The sequence below is a fragment of the Alosa alosa genome, chromosome 5 (genome assembly GCF_017589495.1).
Source record: "Alosa alosa isolate M-15738 ecotype Scorff River chromosome 5, AALO_Geno_1.1, whole genome shotgun sequence".
NCBI lineage: Eukaryota > Metazoa > Chordata > Actinopteri > Clupeiformes > Clupeidae > Alosa > Alosa alosa.
The window spans coordinates 9879208-9899761 of record NC_063193.1 but is presented as its reverse complement, the minus strand read 5'-3'; positions in this window follow the sequence as shown (position 1 = coordinate 9899761).

Genomic DNA, 20554 nt, shown 5'->3' with positions numbered 1-20554 from the left:
ATAGTTAGCATGCTAGAATGTTAGCATGCTAGTTAGCATAGTTAACATAACTGTTAAAAATGATTAGCTAAGTTAGCTAAGTAACATGGTTAATATAGTTAGCATTAGGGTTGGGTATCGTTTGGGTTTTATCCGATACCGGTGCTAAATCGATACTTTTAAAACGGTGCCGGTGCCGAAACGGTGCCTGAACCGGTACTTTGTTTTTAAAATGTTTTAAATTAAAATAGTCTAAAGCATGAATTGCTTTTTTTATTGATAAGACAAATTTGAACATGAAATTGAACTGTTATATTTACTATCAATATCTCATTGCTCCTACGAATAATACATTTAAATGTTAAAACAGCTTGCCACGCATGCACACACAATGGTAAGCTCTGCTTTCAAGTTTACCCAGTGTAGGCGGTTTGCCATAAGGTATGTTAAAACCGCTTGCCATAGAACTGCCAGGTCATGGACAACGGCATTTGCAAGCAAGATAATCTAACAGGGACTCTACTTTCCAGTTAATTCAGTGTGTTCCCAAATGCTTCAAGAAATTTAATGTCTTAACCCATAACACGCATAATAGTTTTAACATGTTAGGCTACATGTCGGTGTTGAAGTGTTTAGATTCCCAGCGCTAGCCTAGTAGGCATTTTAACAGCAACTATGCGCTAAAACCAGTCAGCTGAGTTTAATTAGCGATAACGTAGGCTACTGGAGATGGTTTCGTAGCCTCTTTGACAGCTCAATGACATCAGGTATGTAACCTTCATATTTATGTTTTTGCCAGCTAACTTTTAACATGATCTTCATATTCATTGTGATGCTATATGGGCCTCATGCACATGAAAGATTAATATCATGCCATCATGTTGTTTATAACACACCGTGAAATAAAGTTTTCACCTTACAACTTTGCTGATAACATTTCAAATAAATGCCAGTTAGCACATTAGCAAGGATATTGTGTAACATATAGGCTACTGTTGATGTTGTTTCATAGCCTTTTGCTGTTAGGTCCACTGATAGATTTTGACAGGAGCTCGCAATATCGCTTTAAAGTAAGCTACCTGGGCTCACGCAAGCTGTCAAACACTGTCTACTTGTGTGTGGTGCACCCCTCTGGTTTATACATCCAGTGTTTATGTTAGCTAACTGTATCTGAATGTGTTGCTATCAGAGCAAGACGTTAGAGATGGCGCATGACATGCAGTGATGCCTCGTATAAAAAAAAAAAAAAAAAAAAACGCTATTTAAGCACCAAAATGAGGCACCGAAATCCACGTTGTTATTCGATGCAGTTACTACCGTTTGCGTCTGCACCGGTGCCATATTAGAACCGTGTTTCGGTGCCCAACCCTAGTTAGCATGCTAGTTAGCATTTTTAGCAAAACTGCTAAAAATGATTAGCTATGTTAGCTAAGTAACATGGTTAACATAGTTAGCATAACTGCTAAAAATGATTAGCTAGGTTAGCTAAGTAACATGGTTAACATAGTTAGCATGCTAGTTAGAATAGTTAGCATACCTACTAAAATGATTAGCTGTCTACTTGTGTGTGTTGCACCCCTCCCTGGTTTATACATCCAGTGTTTTATGTTAGCTAACTGTATCTGAATGTGTTGCTATCAGAGCAAGACGTTAGAGAGATGGCATGACGTACAGTGATGCCTCATTATTAAAAAACAAAAACGCTATTTAAGCACCAAAATGAGGCACCGAAATCCACGTTGTTATTCGATGCAGTTACTACCGCTTATGCGTCTGCACCGGGTGCCATATTAGAACCGTGTTTGATTGCCCAACCCTAGTTAGCATGCTAGTTAGCATTTTTTAGCAAAACTGCTAAAATGATTAGCTATGTTAGCTAAGTAACATGGTTAACATAGTTAGCATAACTGCTAAAAATGATTAGCTAGGTTAGCTAAGTAACATGGTTAACATAGTTAGCATGCTAGTTAGAATAGTTAGCATACCTACTAAAAATGATTAGCTAAGTTAGCTAAGTCACATGGTTAGCATACTTAACATGTTAGCATGCTAGTTAGCATACCTACTAAAAATGAAAACATTAGCTAAATTAACTAAGTTAAGTAACTTGGTTAACATTATTATCTTTGATAACATAGTTAACATAACTGCTAGCAAACATTAGAGCCATTCCAACTGTCAGTTATCGTCAATTATCTACCTAAATAATTTAACCATTTAAATGATCCACCTATTTACCCGTTCAATCATTCCAACTATATTAAACCTTATCTACCAAGCAAATCATTTAACCATTTAAACTATCCACCTATTTAACTGTTCAGTCATTCCAACTATATTAAACCTCATCTAGGCCTACCTCGCAAATAATTTAACCTTTTAAACTATCCACCTATTTAACTGTTCAGTCATTCCAACCTCATCTACCTAGTTCAGTCATTCCAACTATATTAAACCTCATCTACCTCGTTCAGTCATTCCAACTATATTAAACCTCATCTACCTAGGAAATAATTTAACCTTTTAAATTATCCACCTAAACTGTTCAGTCATTCCAACTATATTAAACCTCATCTACCCAGTTCAGTCATTCCAACTATATTAAACTTCATCTACCTAGCAAATAATTTAACCATTTAAACTATCCACCTATTTAACTGTTCAGTCATTCCAACTACATTAAACCTCATCTACCTTTCAAATAATTTAACCATTTAAACTATCCACCTATTTAACTGTTCAGGCATTCCAACTACATTAAACCTCATCTACCTCGCAAATAATTTAACCATTTAAACAAGTGTTTTTCAACCTTTTCACTTTTGACACTTAAAATGTCCCACGGCACACTAACATCCTGTGTGAAGAAAAAATAAACATACCATAGCCTAAAATTTCAAATAATACACAGATACGGCCTTATTATGGCTTCTATGTAAGACCTGCTCAATAAAACAAGTGCCCTCTGTTTCATTTGTAGGTGATTATATCTATAATTTAATTGTTATGAACTGGATATGTGATGATTCTGTAAATACTGGATATGGGGGCCCCGTTGTACAATGCCTGCATACCACAAATAGTGCAATCATACAATCAATGAGAGCATGTGGTTATAAATTCTTTGTTGCAACAGTTGCTTTTCTGGACCAGTGAGTGACATTTGGGTAATTTTTCTGCACACCTGATGATCTCTCACTGCACACTAGTGTGCCCCAACAGGATTACCTAAGCAACCAGCATAGCAACCACTTAATTTGGCATAACAACCAACATATGTACCATAGCAACACTATTGCAACTATATCTGCATTATTTGTTTTTACTCTGTATGATATTTTACATCATGTTTTGCATTTTCATGCACTGTATTTCCTTCAGGAAATGCTTTTCTAGTTCTTCTTCTAACGCAGTTAATGCAGCTTCAACCGTTTAATGTAGAAACTTCATTCAAACTATGTTACGTAGGTCTTACTTAGGACATGTGGGATATGTATTTTTCAGCTTTGTAACTTTTATACTTTTTAAACTATTAATTAAAAACTACTTAAAATTTCCCCATAGACTTAACATGGGCTGATGACATCACAATAGAGCCGTTAAGCTATTAGAATCCTATGCCAGGTGTTCCGGCCACCTGCATCAACTGTCAGTTTCTCAGGCTTTAAGCATACAGTCTCATTCTTTTATTATATATAATAAGACTACACATCTTGTTCAACTGTTTCCTCTGTCCACAACATAATTTAACCATTTAGACTATCCACCTATTTAACTGTTCAGTCATTCCAACTATATTAAACCTCATTTACCTAGCAAATCATTTAACCATTTAAACTATCCACCTATTTAACTGTTCAGTCATTCCAACTATATTAAACCTCATCTAGGCCTACCTAAAATAAATAATTTAACCTTTTAAACTATCCACCTATTTAACTGTTCAGTCATTCCAACCTCATCTACCTAGTTCAGTCATTCCAACTATATTAAACCTCATCTACCTAGGAAATAATTTAACCTTTTAAACTATCCACCTATTTAACTGTTCAGTCATTCCAACTATATTAAACCTCATCTACCCAGTTCAGTCATTCCAACTACATTAAACCTCATCTACCTTTCAAATAATTTAACCATTTAAACTATCCACCTATTTAACTGTTCAGGCATTCCAACTACATTAAACCTCATCTACCTCTTTAAAATAATTTAACCATTTAAACAAGTGTTTTCAACCTTTTCACTTTTGACACTTAAAATGTCCCATGGCACACTAACATCCTGTGTGAAGAAAAAATAAACATACCATAGCCTAAAATTTCAAATAATACACAGATACGGCCTTATTATGGCTTCTATGCAAGACCTGCTCAATAAAACAAGCGCCCTCTGTTTCATTTGTAGGTGATTATATCTATAATTTAATTGTTATGAACTGGATATGTGATGATTCTGTGAATACTGGATATGGGGGCCCCGTTGTACAATGCCTGCATACCACAAATAGTGCAATCATACAATCAATGAGAGCATGTGGTTATAAATTCTTTGTTGCAACAGTTGCTTTTCTGGACCAGTGAGTGACATTTGGGTAATTTTCTGCGGCACACCTGATGATCTCTCACTGCACACTAGTGTGCCCCAACAGGATTACCTAAGCAACCAGCATAGCAACCACTTAATTTGGCATAACAACCAACATATGTACCATAGCAACACTATTGCAACTATATCTGCATTATTAGAGTGCATGAAAATGCACTCTACTGTTATCCAAATTATTATTATTAGAGTGCATGAAAATGCACTCTATTGTTATCCGAATTATTACAGTGCATGAAAATGCACTGTACTGTTATTCCAAGGCTTTTTACAGTGCATGAAAATGCACTGTTCTGTTCTCCCTAGGCTTCTAACGCATTTAATGCAGCTTCAACCGTTTAACGTAGAAACTTCATTCAAACTATGTTACATAGGTCTTACTTAGGACATGGGTGCTATGTTTTTTCAGCTTTGTAACTTTTATACTTTTTAAACTATTAATTAAAAACTGTTCAAAATTTCCCCATTGACTTAACATTATGATTATGACATCACAATACGGCCGTTAAGCAATTAGAATCCTATGGCAGGTGTTCGGGCCACCTGGATCAACTACCAGTCTCAGGCTTTAAGCATACAAACTGGCCCTATTAAGACTACACATCCTGTTCAACTGCTTCCTCTGCCAAAAACTGTTTCAAAATAAAAGTCCTCACTACAATATTTCACTGTTAAACAATTTAACGCTTTAAACTACTGAACTTTTTAACTGTTCAGCCATTGTAACTGTTACTTGTCATCAACTATGACTCCTACCCACTGTAGCTAGGTAGCTAAGTTAGCTAAGTAACATGGTTAGCTTAGTTAGCATGCTAGCATGTTAGCATGCTAGTTAGCATTTTTAGCAAAACTGCTAAAATGATTAGCTAAAATTAGCTAAGTCACATGGTTAGCATAGTTAGCATGCTAGCATGTTAGCATGTTAGTTAGCATTTTTAGCAAAACTACTTATAATGATTAGCTAAGTCACATGGTTAGTATAGTTAGCATGCTAGCATGTTAGCATGCTAGTTAGCATTTTTAGCAAAACTACTTATAATAATTAGCTAAGTTAGCTAAGTCACATGGTTAGTAAAGTTAGCATGCTAGCATGTTAGCATGCTAGTTAGCATTTTTAACAAAACTGCTAAAAATGATTAGCTAAGTTAGCTAAGTCACATGGTTAGCATACTTAGCATTTTAACATTGTTAGCATGCTAGTTAGCATACTTGGTTAACATTATTATCTTTGTTAACATAGTTAGCATAACTGCTAGCAAACATTAGAGCCATTCCAAGTGTCAGTTATCGTCAACTATCTACCTAAATAATTTAACCATTTAAACTATCCACTTATTTAACTGTTCAGTCATTCCAACTATATTAAACCTCATCTACCTAGCAACCAATATAGTTTGTTTTTCCTCTGTATGATATTTTACATCATATTTTTGCATTTTCATGCACTGTATTTCCTTCAGGAAATGCTTTTCTAGTCTTCTTATTCTTCTTCTTCTAACGCAGTTAATGCAGCTTTAAACCGTGTAGCATTAGAAACTTCATTCAAACTATGTTACGTAGGTCTTACTTAGGACATGTGGGCTTTGTATTTTTCAACTTTGTAACTTTTATACTTTTTAAACTATTCATTAAAAACTAGTCAAAATTTCCCCATAGACTTAACATGGGCTGATGACATCACAATAGAGCCGTTAAGCAATTAGAATCCTATGGCAGGTGTTCGGGCCACCTGGACCAACTGCCAGTCTCAGGCTTTAAGCATACAAACTGGCCCTATTAAGACTACACATCCTGTTCAACTGCTTCCTCTGCCAAAAACTGTTTCAAAATAAAAGTCCTCACTACAATATTTCACTGTTAAACAATTTAACGCTTTAAACTACTGAACTTTTTAACTGTTCAGCCATTGTAACTGTTACTTGTCATCAACTATGACTCCTACCCACTGTAGCTAGTTAGCTAAGTTAGCTAAGTCACATGGTTAGCATAGTTAGCATGCTAGCATTTTTAGCATGCTAGTTAGCATTTTTAGCAAAACTACTTATAATGATTAGCTAAGTTAGCTAAGTCACATGGTTAATAAAGTTAGCATGCTATTATGTTAGCATGCTAGCATGTTAGCATGCTAGTTAGCATTTTTAGCAAAACTACTTATAATGATTAGCTAAGTTAGCTAAGTCACATGGTTAGTAAAGTTAGCATGCTAGCATGTTAGCATGCTAGTTAGCATTTTTAACAAAACTACTTATAATGATTAGCTAAGTTAGCTAAGTCACATGGTTAGCAAAGTTAGCATGCTAGCATGCTAGTTAGCATTTTTAACAAAACTACTTATAATGATTAGCTAAGTTAGCTAAGTCACATGGTTAGCATACTTAACATTTTAACATTGTTAGCATGCTAGTTAGCATACTTGGTTAACATTATTATCTTTGTTAACATAGTTAAGATAACTGCTAGCAAACATTAGAGCCATTCAAGTGTCAGTTATCGTCAACTATCTACCTAAATAATTTAACCATTTAAACTATCCACTTATTTAACTGTTCAGTCATTCCAACTATATTAAACCTCATCTACCTAGCAACCAATATAGTTTGTTTTTACTCTGTATGATATTTTACATCATATTTTTGCATTTTCATGCACTGTATTTCCTTCAGGAAATGCTTTTCTAGTCTTCTTATTCTTCTTCTTCTAACGCAGTTAATGCAGCTTAAACCGCGTGTAGCGTAGAAACTTCATTCAAACTATGTTCGTGGGTCTTACTTAGGACATGTGGGCTTTTGTTTTTTCAACTTTGTAACATTTATACTTTTTTCCTATTGCAGGTGTTTCGGCCACCTGGACCAACTGCCAGTCTCAGGCTTTAAGCATACAAACTGGCCCTATTAAGACTACACATCCTGTTCAACTGCTTCCTCTGCCAAAAACTGTTTCAAAATAAAAGTCCTCACTACAATATTTCACTGTTAAACAATTTAACGCTTTAAACTACTGAACTTTTTAACTGTTCAGCCATTGTAACTGTTACTTGTCATCAACTATGACTCCTACCCACTGTAGCTAGTTAGCTAAGTTAGCTAAGTCACATGGTTAGCATAGTTAGCATGCTAACATGTTAACATGCTAGTTAGCATTTTTAGCAAAACTACTTATAATGATTAGCTAAGTTAGCTAAGTCACATGGTTAATAAAGTTAGCATGCTAGCATGTTAGCATGCTAGTTAGCATTTTTAGCAAAACTACTTATAATGATTAGCTAAGTTAGCTAAGTCACATGGTTAGCAAAGTTAGCATGCTAGCATGTTAGTTAAGCATTTTTTAGCAAAACTGCTAAAATGATTAGCTAAGTTAGCTAGAGTCACATGGTTAGCATACTTAGCATTTTAACATTGTTAGCATGCTAGTTAGCATACTTGGTTAACATTATTATCTTTGTTAACATAGTTAGCATAACTGCTAGCAAACATTAGAGCCATTCCAAGTGTCAGTTATGGGTAATATCTACCTAAATAATTTAACCATTTAAACTATCCACTTATTTAACTGTTTCAGTCATTCTAACTATATAAAACCTCATCTACCTAGCAACCAATATAGTTTGTTTATACTCTGTATGATATTTTACATCATATTTTTGCATTTTCATGCACTGTATTTCCTTCAGGAAATGCTTTTCTAGTTCTTCTTCTAATGCTTTTTGTGCGTTTAATACAGCTTCAACTGTTTAGCGTAGAAACTTCATTCAAACTTCGTTATGTAGGTCTTACTTATGTGACTTCAGCTATGTATTTTTCAACTTTGTAACTTTTATACTTTTTTTAAACTATTAATTAAAAAAAAACTACTAAAATTTCCCCATTGACTTAACATTAGATTATGACATCACACTAGCAATTAGAATCCTATGCCAGGTGTTAAAGCCACCTGGATGGCATATATGGCTCTGGCCAGGCCACCTGGATCAACTCTGAGTTTCTCAGGCTTTATGACATCATAGCAATTAGAATATTGTGCCAGGTGGTCCCGGCCACCTGCATCAACTGTCAGTTTCTCAGGCTTTAAGCATACAGTCTCATTCTATGCTATAAGCCTGAGAAACTGTTCAATCATTCAACTATATTAAACCTCATCTATCTAGCAAATAGTTTAACCTTTTAAACTATCCACCTATTTAACTGTTCAGTCATTTCCAACTATATATTAAACCTCATCTACCTAGTTCAGTCATTCCAACTATATTAAACATCATCTACCTAGCAAATAATTTAACCTTTTAAACCATCCACCTATTTAACTGTTCAGTCATTCCAACTATATTAAACCTCATCTACCTAGTTCAGTCATTCCAACTATATTAAACATCATCTACCTAGCAAATAATTTAACCTTTTAAACCATCCACCTATTTAACTGTTCAGTCATTCCAACTATATTAAACCTCGTCTACCCTAGTTCAGTCATTCCAACTATATTAAAACTCATCTACCCTAGCAAATAATTTAACCAATTAAACTATCCACCTATTTAACTGTTTGGTCATTCCAACTATATTAAACCTCATCTACCTAGCAAATAATTTAACCTTTTAAACTATCCACCTATTTAACTGTTCAGTCATTCCAACTATATTAAACCTCATACTACCTGGTTATCATCTACCTAGCAAATAATTTAACCTTTTTAAAACCATCCACCTATTTAACTGTTCAGTCATTCCAACTATATTAAACCTCATCTACCCTAGTTCAGTCATTCCAACTGTCATTCCAACTATATTAAACCCTCATCTGCCTAGTTCAGTCATTCCAACTATATTAAACATCATCTACCTAGCAAATAATTTAACCTTTTAAACCATCCACCTATTTAACTGTTCAGCCATTCCAACTATATTAAACCTCATCTACCTAGTTCAGTCATTCCAACTATAATAAACATCATTTACCTAGCAAATAATTTAACCATTTAAACCATCCACCTATTTAACTGTTCAGTCATTCCAACTATATTAAACCTCGTCTACCTAGTTCTCATTCCAACTATATTAAGGCCTCATCTACCTAGTAAATAATTTAACCTTTTAAACTATCCACCTATTTAACTGTTCAGTCATTCCAACCTCATCTACCTAGTTCAGTCATTCCAACTATATAAACCTCATCTACCTAGGAAATAATTTAACCTTTTTAAACTATCCACCTATTTAACTGTTCAGTCATTCCAACTATATTAAACCTCATCTACCCAGTTCAGTCATTCCAACTACATTAAACCTCATCTACCTTTCAAATAATTTTAACCATTTAAACTATCCACCTATTTAACTGTTCAGGCATTCCAACTACATTAAACCCCTCATCTACCTCAAATAATTTAACCATTTAAACAAGTGTTTTTCAACCTTTTCACTTTTGACACTTAAAATGTCCCATGGCACACTAACATCCTGTGTGAAGAAAAAAAATAAACATACCATAGCCTAAAATTTCAAATAATACACAGATACGCCTTATTATGGCTTCTATGCAAGACCTGCTCAATAAAAAATTCTGTTTCATTTTGTAGGTGATTATATCTATAATTTAATTGTTATGAACTGGATATGTGATGATTCTGTGAATACTGGATATGGGGGCCCTGTTGTACAATGCCTGCATACCACAAATAGTGCAATCATACAATCAATGAGAGCATGTGGTTATAAATTCTTTGTTGCAACAGTTGCTTTTCTGGACCAGTGAGTGACATTTGGGTAATTTTTCGCGGCACACCTGATGATCTCTCACTGCACACTAGTGTGCCCCAACAGGATTACCTAAGCAACCAGCATAGCAACTAATTTAATTGGCATAACAACCAACATATGTACCATAGCAACACTATTGCAACTATATTCAGATTATTAGAGTGCATGAAAATGCACTCTACTGTTATCCAAATTATTATTATTAGAGTGCATGAAAATGCACTCTATTGTTATCCGATTATTACAGTGCATGAAAATGCACTGTACTGTTATTCAAGGCTTTTTTACAGTGCATGAAAATGCACTTTTCTGTTTCCCTAGGCTTCTAACCATTTAATGCAGCTTCAACCGCTTAAGAGAAACTTCATTCAAACTATGTTACATAGGTCTTACTTAGGACATGGGTGCTATGTTTTTTCAGCTTTGTAACTTTTATACTTTTTAAACTATTAATTAAAAAACTGTTCAAAATTTCCCCATTGACTTAACATTATGATTATGACATCACAATACGCCGTTAAGCAATTAGAATCCTATGGCAGGTGTTCGGGCCACCTGGATCAACTACCAGTCTCAGGCTTTAAGCATACAAACTGGCCCTATTAAGACTACACATCCTGTTCAACTGCTTCCTCTGCCAAAACTGTTTCAAAATAAAAGTCCTCACTACAATATTTCACTGTTAAACAATTTAACGCTTTAAACTACTGAACTTTTTAACTGTTCAGCCATTGTAACTGTTACTTGTCATCAACTATGACTCCTACCCACTGTAGCTAGGGTTAGCTAAGTTAGCTAAGCAACATGGTTAGCTTTAGTTAAGCATGCTAATGTTAACATGCTTAGTTAGCATTTTTAGCAAAACTGCTAAAATGATTAGCTAAGCTAAGTCACATGGTTAGCATAGTTAGCATGTTAAGATGTTAGATGTTAGTTAGCATTTTTAAAAAAACTACTTATAATGATTAGCTAAAGTCACATGGTTAATATAGTTAGCATGCTAGCATGTTAGCACGCTAGTTAGATTTTTTAGCAAAACTACTTTATAATAATTAGCTAAGTTAGCTGTCACATGGTTAGTAAAAGTTAGCATGCTAAGATGTTAAGCGTCTTACAAGATTTTTAACAAAACTGCTAAAATGATTAGCTAAGTTAGCTAAGTCACAAAGATATAAAGATTTTAACATTGTTAGCATCTGGATAAAGCATACTTGGTTAACATTATTATCTTTGTTAACATAGTTAGCATAACTGCTAGCAAACATTAGAGCCATTCCAAAAGTTATAGCCAACTATCTACCTAAATAATTTAACCATTTAAACTATCCACTTATTTAACTTTGTTCAGTCATTCCAACTATATTAAACCTCATCTACCTAGCAACCAATATAGTTTGTTTTTCCTCTGTATGATATTTTACATCATATTTTTTGCATTTTCATGCACTGTATTTCCTTCAGGAAATGCTTTTCTAGTCTTCTTATTCTTCTTCTAACGCAGTTAATGCAGCTTTAAACCGTTAACGTAGAAACTTCATTCAAACTATGTTACGTAGGTCTTACTTAGGACATGTGGCTTTGTATTTTTTCAACTTTGTAACTTTTATACTTTTTAAACTATTCATTAAAACTAGTCAAAATTTCCCCATAGACTTAACATGGGCTGATGACATCACAATAGAGCCGTTAAGCAATTAGAATCCTATGGCAGGTGTTAGGGCCACCTGGACCAACTGCCAGTCTCAGGCTTTAAGCATACAAACTGGCCCTATTAAGACTACACATCCTGTTCAACTGCTTCCTCTGCCAAAACTGTTTCAAAATAAAAGTCCTCACTACAAATATTTCACTGTTAAACAATTTAACGCTTTAAACTACTGAACTTTTTAACTGTTCAGCCATTGTAACTGTTACTTGTCATCAACTATGACTCCTACCCACTGTAGCTAGTTAGCTAAGTTAGCTAAGTCACATGGTTAAGATAGTTAGCATGCCAAGCATTTTTAGCATGCTAGTTAGCATTTTTAGCAAAACTATTTTATAATGATTAGCTAAGTTAGCTAAGTCACATGGTTAATAAAGTTAGCATGCTATTATGTTAGCATGCTAAAGATGTTAGCATGCTAGGTTAGCATTTTTAGCAAAACTACTTATATAATTATTTTAAGTTAGCTAAGTCACATGGTTAGTAAAGTTAGCATGCTAGCATGTTAGCATGCTTTAGTTAGCATTTTTAACAAAACTACTTATAATGATTAGCTAAGTTAGCTAAGTCACATGGTTAAGAAAAGTTAGCATGCTAGCATGCTAGTTAAGATTTTTAACAAAACTACTTTATAATGATTAGCTAAGTTAGCTAAGTCACATGGTTAAGATACTTAACATTTTAACATTGTTAGCATGCTGGGTTAGCATACTTGGTTAACATTATTATCTTTGTTAACATAGTTAGCATAACTGCTAGCAAACATTAGAGCCATTCCAAGTGTCAGTTATCGTCAACTATCTACCTAAATAATTTAACCATTTAAACTATCCACTTATTTAACTGTTCAGTCATTCCAACTATATTAAACCTCATCTACCTAGCAACCAATATAGTTTGTTTTTACTCTGTATGATATTTTACATCATATTTTTGCATTTTCATGCACTGTATTTCCTTCAGGAAATGCTTTTCTAGTCTTCTTATTCTTCTTCTTCTAACGCAGTTAATGCAGCTTAAACCGTGTAACGTAGAAACTTCATTCAAACTATGTTACGTAGGTCTTACTTAGGACATGTGGGCTTTGTATTTTTCAACTTTGTAACATTTATACTTTTTCCTATTGCAGGTGTTCGGGCCACCTGGACCAACTGCCAGTCTCAGGCTTTAAGCATACAAACTGGCCCTATTAAGACTACACATCCTGTTCAACTGCTTCCTCTGCCAAAAACTGTTTCAAAATAAAAGTCCTCACTACAATATTTCACTGTTAAACAATTTAACGCTTTTAAACTACTGAACTTTTTTAACTGTTCAGCCATTGTAACTGTTACTTGTCATCAACTATGACTCCTACCCACTGTAGCTAGTTAGCTAAGTTAGCTAAGTCACATGTTAAGATAGTTAAGATGCTAACATGTTAATACTTTAGTTAAGATTTTTTAGCATTTTTAAAAACTACTTATAATGATTAGCTAGTTAGCTAAGTCACATGGTTAATAAAGTTAGCATGCTAGATGTTAGCATGCTAGTTAGCATTTTTTTTAAAAAAACTCCATTTTATAATGATTAGCTAAGTTAGCTAAGTCACATGGTTAAGAAAGTTAGCATGCTAAAGATTAAATGTTAGATTTTTTTAGCAAAACTGCTAAAAATGATTAGCTAAGTTAGCTAAGTCACATGGTTAGCATACTTAGCATTTTAACATTGTTAGCATGCTAGTTAGCATACTTGGTTAACATTATTATCTTTGTTAACATAGTTAGCATAACTGCTAGCAAACATTAGAGCCATTCCAAGTGTCAGTTATCGTCAACTATCTACCTAAATAATTTAACCATTTAAACTATCCACTTATTTAACTGTTCAGTCATTCTAACTATATAAAACCTCATCTACCTAGCAACCAATATAGTTTGTTTATACTCTGTATGATATTTTACATCATATTTTTGCATTTTTCATGCACTGTATTTCCTTCAGGGAAATGCTTTTCTAGTTCTTCTTCTAATGCTTTTTTGTCGTTTAATACAGCTTCAACTGTTTAACGTAGAAACTTCATTCAAAACGTGCGCGTGAGGTCTTACTTATGTGACTTCAGCTATGTATTTTTTCAACTTTGTAACTTTTATACTTTTTAAACTATTAATTAAAAACTACTAAAATTTCCCCATTGACTTAACATTAGATTATGACATCACACTAGCAATTAGAATCCTATGCCAGGTGTTAAAGCCACCTGGATAGCATATATGGCTCTGGCCAGGCCACCTGGATCAACTCTGAGTTTCTCAGGCTTTATGACATCATAGCAATTAGAATATTGTGCCAGGTGGTCAGGCCACCTGCATCAACTGTCAGTTTCTCAGGCTTTAAGCATACAGTCTCATTCTATGCTATAAGCCTGAGAAACTGTTCAGTCATTCCAACTATATTAAACCTCATCTATCTAGCAAATAGTTTAACCTTTTAAACTATCCACCTATTTAACTGTTCAGTCATTCCAACTATATTAAACCTCATCTACCTAGTTCAGTCATTCCAACTATATTAAACATCATCTACCTAGCAAATAATTTAACCTTTTAAACCATCCACCTATTTAACTGTTCAGTCATTCCAACTATATTAAACCTCATCTACCTAGTTCAGTCATTCCAACTATATTAAACATCATCTACCTAGCAAATAATTTAACCTTTTTAAACTATCCACCTATTTAACTGTTCAGTCATTCCAACTATATTAAACCTCGTCTACCTAGTTCAGTCATTCCAACTATATTAAAACTCATCTACCTAGCAAATAATTTAACCAATTAAACTATCCACCTATTTAACTGTTCAGTCATTCCAACTATATTAAACCTCATCTACCTAGCAAATAATTTAACCTTTTAAACTATCCACCTATTTAACTGTTCAGTCATTCCAACTATATTAAACCTCATCTACCTAGTTATCATCTACCTAGCAAATAATTTAACCTTTTAAACCATCCACCTATTTAACTGTTCAGTCATTCCAACTATATTAAACCTCATCTACCTAGTTCAGTCATTCCAACTGTCATTCCAACTATATTAAACCTCATCTACCTAGTTCAGTCATTCCAACTATATTAAAACATCATCTACCTAGCAAATAATTTAACCTTTTTAAACCATCCACCTATTTAACTGTTCAGCCATTCCAACTATATTAAACCTCATCTACCTAGTTCAGTCATTCCAACTATAATAAACATCATCTACCTAGCAAATAATTTAACCTTTTAAACCATCCACCTATTTAACTGTTCAGTCATTCCAACTATATTAAACCTCGTCTACCTAGTTCAGTCATTCCAACTATATTAAACCTCATCTACCTAGTAAATAATTTAACCTTTTAAACTATCCACCTATTTAACTGTTCAGTCATTCCAACTATATAAACCTCATCTATCTAGCAAATAATTTAACCTTTTAAAACCTCATCTACCTCATAACTGCTAAAATGATTATCTAAGTTAGCTAAGTCACATGGTTACCATAGTTAACATGTTAGCATTGTTAGTATTTTTTCCAAAACTGCTAGAAAACATGAGCTAAGTTAACTAAGTAACTTGGTCAAACATTAGAGCCATTCCAACTGTCAGTTATCGTCAACTATCTACCTATATAGAGCATTTACACTATTTGTCTATTAACACACATTAAACTATCAGTCTGTCAACAATTTTTTAACTATCTACATATAACTTTTAAACTTTCAACATTCATTAAACTATCTGTCTATTAAACTATCTGTCTATTAACAACTGTTAAACTATCTACATTCAACTTTTAAACTGTCTACGTCTAAACTATCAACTTTTTATTAAGCTATGCTATGTCTGTCCTAGCTTCATTTTCATGCACTCGTAATTCCCTGGAATTACATTCTCTAGTTTGTTTTTACTCTGTATGATATTTTACATCATGTTTTGCATTTTCATGCACTGTATTTCCTTCAGGAAATGCTTTTCTAGTTCTTCTTCTAACGCAGTTAATGCAGCTTCAACCGTTTAACGTAGAAACTTCATTCAAACTATGTTACGTAGGTCTTACTTAGGACATGTGGGCTATGTATTTTTCAGCTTTGTAACTTTTATACTTTTTAAACTATTAATTAAAAACTACTTAAAATTTCCCCATAGACTTAACATGGGCTGATGACATCACAATAGAGCCGTTAAGCAATTAGAATCCTATGCCAGGTGTTCCGGCCACCTGGATCAACTGCCAGTCTCAGGCTTTAAGCATACAAACTGGCCCTATTAAGACTACACATCCTGTTCAACTGCTTCCTCTGCCAAAACTGTTTCAAAAAAAAAAGTCCTCACTACAATATTTCACTGTTAAACAATTTAACGCTTTTAAACTACTGAACTTTTTTAACTGTTCAGCCATTGTAACTGTTACTTGTCATCAACTATGACTCCTACCCACTGTAGCTAGTTAGCTAAGTTAGCTAAGTCACATGGTTAGCATAGTTAGCATGCTAAAGATGTTAACATGCTACAAGATTTTTAAGCAAAACTACTTATAATGATTAGCTAAGTTAGCTAAGTCACATGGTTAATAAAGTTAGCATGCTAGCATGTTAGCATGCTAGTTAGCATTTTTAGCAAAACTACTTATAATGATTAGCTAAGTTAGCTAAGTCACATGGTTAGCAAAGTTAGCATGCTAGCATGTTAGTTAGCATTTTTAGCAAAACTGCTAAAAATGATTAGCTAAGTTAGCTAAGTCACATGGTTAGCATACTTAGCATTTTAACATTGTTAGCATGCTAGTTAGCATACTTGGTTAACATTATTATCTTTGTTAACATAGTTAGCATAACTGCTAGCAAACATTAGAGCCATTCCAAGTGTCAGTTATCGTCAACTATCTACCTAAATAATTTAACCATTTAAACTATCCACTTATTTAACTGTTCAGTCATTCTAACTATATAAAACCTCATCTACCTAGCAACCAATATAGTTTGTTTATACTCTGTATGATATTTTACATCATATTTTTGCATTTTCATGCACTGTATTTCCTTCAGGAAATGCTTTTCTAGTTCTTCTTCTAATGCTTTTTGTGCGTTTAATACAGCTTCAACTGTTTAACGTAGAAACTTCATTCAAACTGCGCTATGAGGTCTTACTTATGTGACTTCAGCTATGTATTTTTCAACTTTGTAACTTTTATACTTTTTAAACTATTAATTAAAAACTACTAAAATTTCCCCATTGACTTAACATTAGATTATGACATCACACTAGCAATTAGAATCCTATGCCAGGTGTTAAAGCCACCTGGATAGCATATATGGCTCTGGCCAGGCCACCTGGATCAACTCTGAGTTTCTCAGGCTTTATGACATCATAGCAATTAGAATATTGTGCCAGGTGGTCAGGCCACCTGCATCAACTGTCAGTTTCTCAGGCTTTAAGCATACAGTCTCATTCTATGCTATAAGCCTGAGAAACTGTTCAGTCATTCCAACTATATTAAACCTCATCTATCTAGCAAATAGTTTAACCTTTTAAACTATCCACCTATTTAACTGTTCAGTCATTCCAACTATATTAAACCTCATCTACCTAGTTCAGTCATTCCAACTATATTAAACATCATCTACCTAGCAAATAATTTAACCTTTTTAAACCATCCACCTATTTAACTGTTCAGTCATTCCAACTATATTAAACCTCATCTACCTAGTTCAGTCATTCCAACTATATTAAACATCATCTACCTAGCAAATAATTTAACCTTTTAAACCATCCACCTATTTAACTGTTCAGTCATTCCAACTATATTAAACCTCGTCTACCTAGTTCAGTCATTCCAACTATATTAAAACTCATCTACCTAGCAAATAATTTAACCAATTAAACTATCCACCTATTTAACTGTTCAGTCATTCCAACTATATTAAACCTCATCTACCTAGCAAATAATTTAACCTTTTAAACTATCCACCTATTTAACTGTTCAGTCATTCCAACTATATTAAACCTCATCTACCTAGTTATCATCTACCTAGCAAATAATTTAACCTTTTAAACCATCCACCTATTTAACTGTTCAGTCATTCCAACTATATTAAACCTCATCTACCTAGTTCAGTCATTCCAACTGTCATTCCAACTATATTAAACCTCATCTACCTAGTTCAGTCATTCCAACTATATTAAACATCATCTACCTAGCAAATAATTTAACCTTTTAAACCATCCACCTATTTAACTGTTCAGCCATTCCAACTATATTAAACCTCATCTACCTAGTTCAGTCATTCCAACTATAATAAACATCATCTACCTAGCAAATAATTTAACCTTTTAAACCATCCACCTATTTAACTGTTCAGTCATTCCAACTATATTAAACCTCGTCTACCTAGTTCAGTCATTCCAACTATATTAAACCTCATCTACCTAGTAAATAATTTAACCTTTTAAACTATCCACCTATTTAACTGTTCAGTCATTCCAACTATATAAACCTCATCTATCTAGCAAATAATTTAACCTTTTAAAACCTCATCTACCTCATAACTGCTAAAATGATTATCTAAGTTAGCTAAGTCACATGGTTACCATAGTTAACATGTTAGCATTGTTAGTATTTTTTCCAAAACTGCTAGAAAACATGAGCTAAGTTAACTAAGTAACTTGGTCAAACATTAGAGCCATTCCAACTGTCAGTTATCGTCAACTATCTACCTATATAGAGCATTTACACTATTTGTCTATTAACACACATTAAACTATCAGTCTGTCAACAATTTTTTAACTATCTACATATAACTTTTAAACTTTCAACATTCATTAAACTATCTGTCTATTAAACTATCTGTCTATTAACAACTGTTAAACTATCTACATTCAACTTTGTCTACGTCTACGTCTACGTAAACTGTCTACGTCTAAACTATCAACTTTTTATTAAGCTATGCTATGTCTGTCCTAGCTTCATTTTCATGCACTCGTAATTCCCTGGAATTACATTCTCTAGTTTGTTTTTACTCTGTATGATATTTTACATCATGTTTTGCATTTTCATGCACTGTATTTCCTTCAGGAAATGCTTTTCTAGTTCTTCTTCTTCGCAGTTAATGCAGCTTCAACCGTTTAGCGTAGAAACTTCATTCAAACTATGTTCACGTAGGTCTTACTTAGGACATGTGGGCTATGTATTTTTCAGCTTTGTAACTTTTATACTTTTTAAACTATTAATTAAAAACTACTTAAAATTTCCCCATAGACTTAACATGGGCTGATGACATCACAATAGAGCCGTTAAGCAATTAGAATCCTATGCCAGGTGTTCCGGCCACCTGGATCAACTGCCAGTCTCAGGCTTTAAGCATACAAACTGGCCCTATTAAGACTACACATCCTGTTCAACTGCTTCCTCTGCCAAAAACTGTTTCAAAATAAAAGTCCTCACTACAATATTTCACTGTTAAACAAGTTAACCCTTTAAAGGAGAATTCCGGTGTGATATTGACCTAAAGTGTATTGAAACATGATACCGAGTGTGAACGTATGTCTCATAGCCCATCTCGGCTTGTCCCCTGCACTCCAAAATCTGGCGCTAGTTAGCCGATGCTACCAACAGCTTTTTCAATAGTGGTGCTTTGGCATCGGGCTAGCCATGCAAATAAATCACTGTTTTACACCCATTTACGAGGCTCAATGTATCTCCACACTTCATTGGTAGACTTCCGAGGGCCCTGACATTTAAAAGCGAGACATTGAGAACTTTAAAAAGCACTGGTAGTTTACTTACAAGACGATTTATACAGACAGTATCTTCACGAAGTTTAAGCGTTTGCAGCCATCTTGAATTTAGTCACTTATAAGTCGAAAGCAACAGTAAGAATGAACAGGTATGATAAGGGATCAGATTCCAAAAATAATTCAGTGGAAATGCATGGATTCCAGTTGCTGCTACTGGAAGAAACTGGAATCCATGCATTTCCACTGAATTATTTTTCACACTCTGTATCATGTTTCAATACACTTTAGGTCAATATCACACCGGAATTCTCCTTTAAACTACTGAACTTTTTAACTGTTCAGCCATTGTAACTATCCACCTATTTAACTGTTCAGTCATTCCAACTATATTAAACCTTATCTACCTAGCAACCAATATAGTTTGTTTTTACTATGTATGATATTTTACATCATATTTTTGCATTTTCATGCACTGTATTTCCTTCAGGAAATGCTTTTCTAGTTCTTCTTCTAATGCTTTTTGTGCGTTTAATACAGCTTCAACCGTTTAACTTTTTTTTTTTTTTTGAGGACTTTTATTTTGAAATAGTTGAAGGCAGAGGATACAGTTGATGGGAGTCATAGTTGACTGACAGTTACAACAGTTGACAGTAGTTAGAACAGTTAAAAAGTTGGATAGTTTAAAGGGACTTTTATTTTGAAACAGTTGTGGGCACAGGAAGCAGTTGAACAGGATCTGTAGTCTT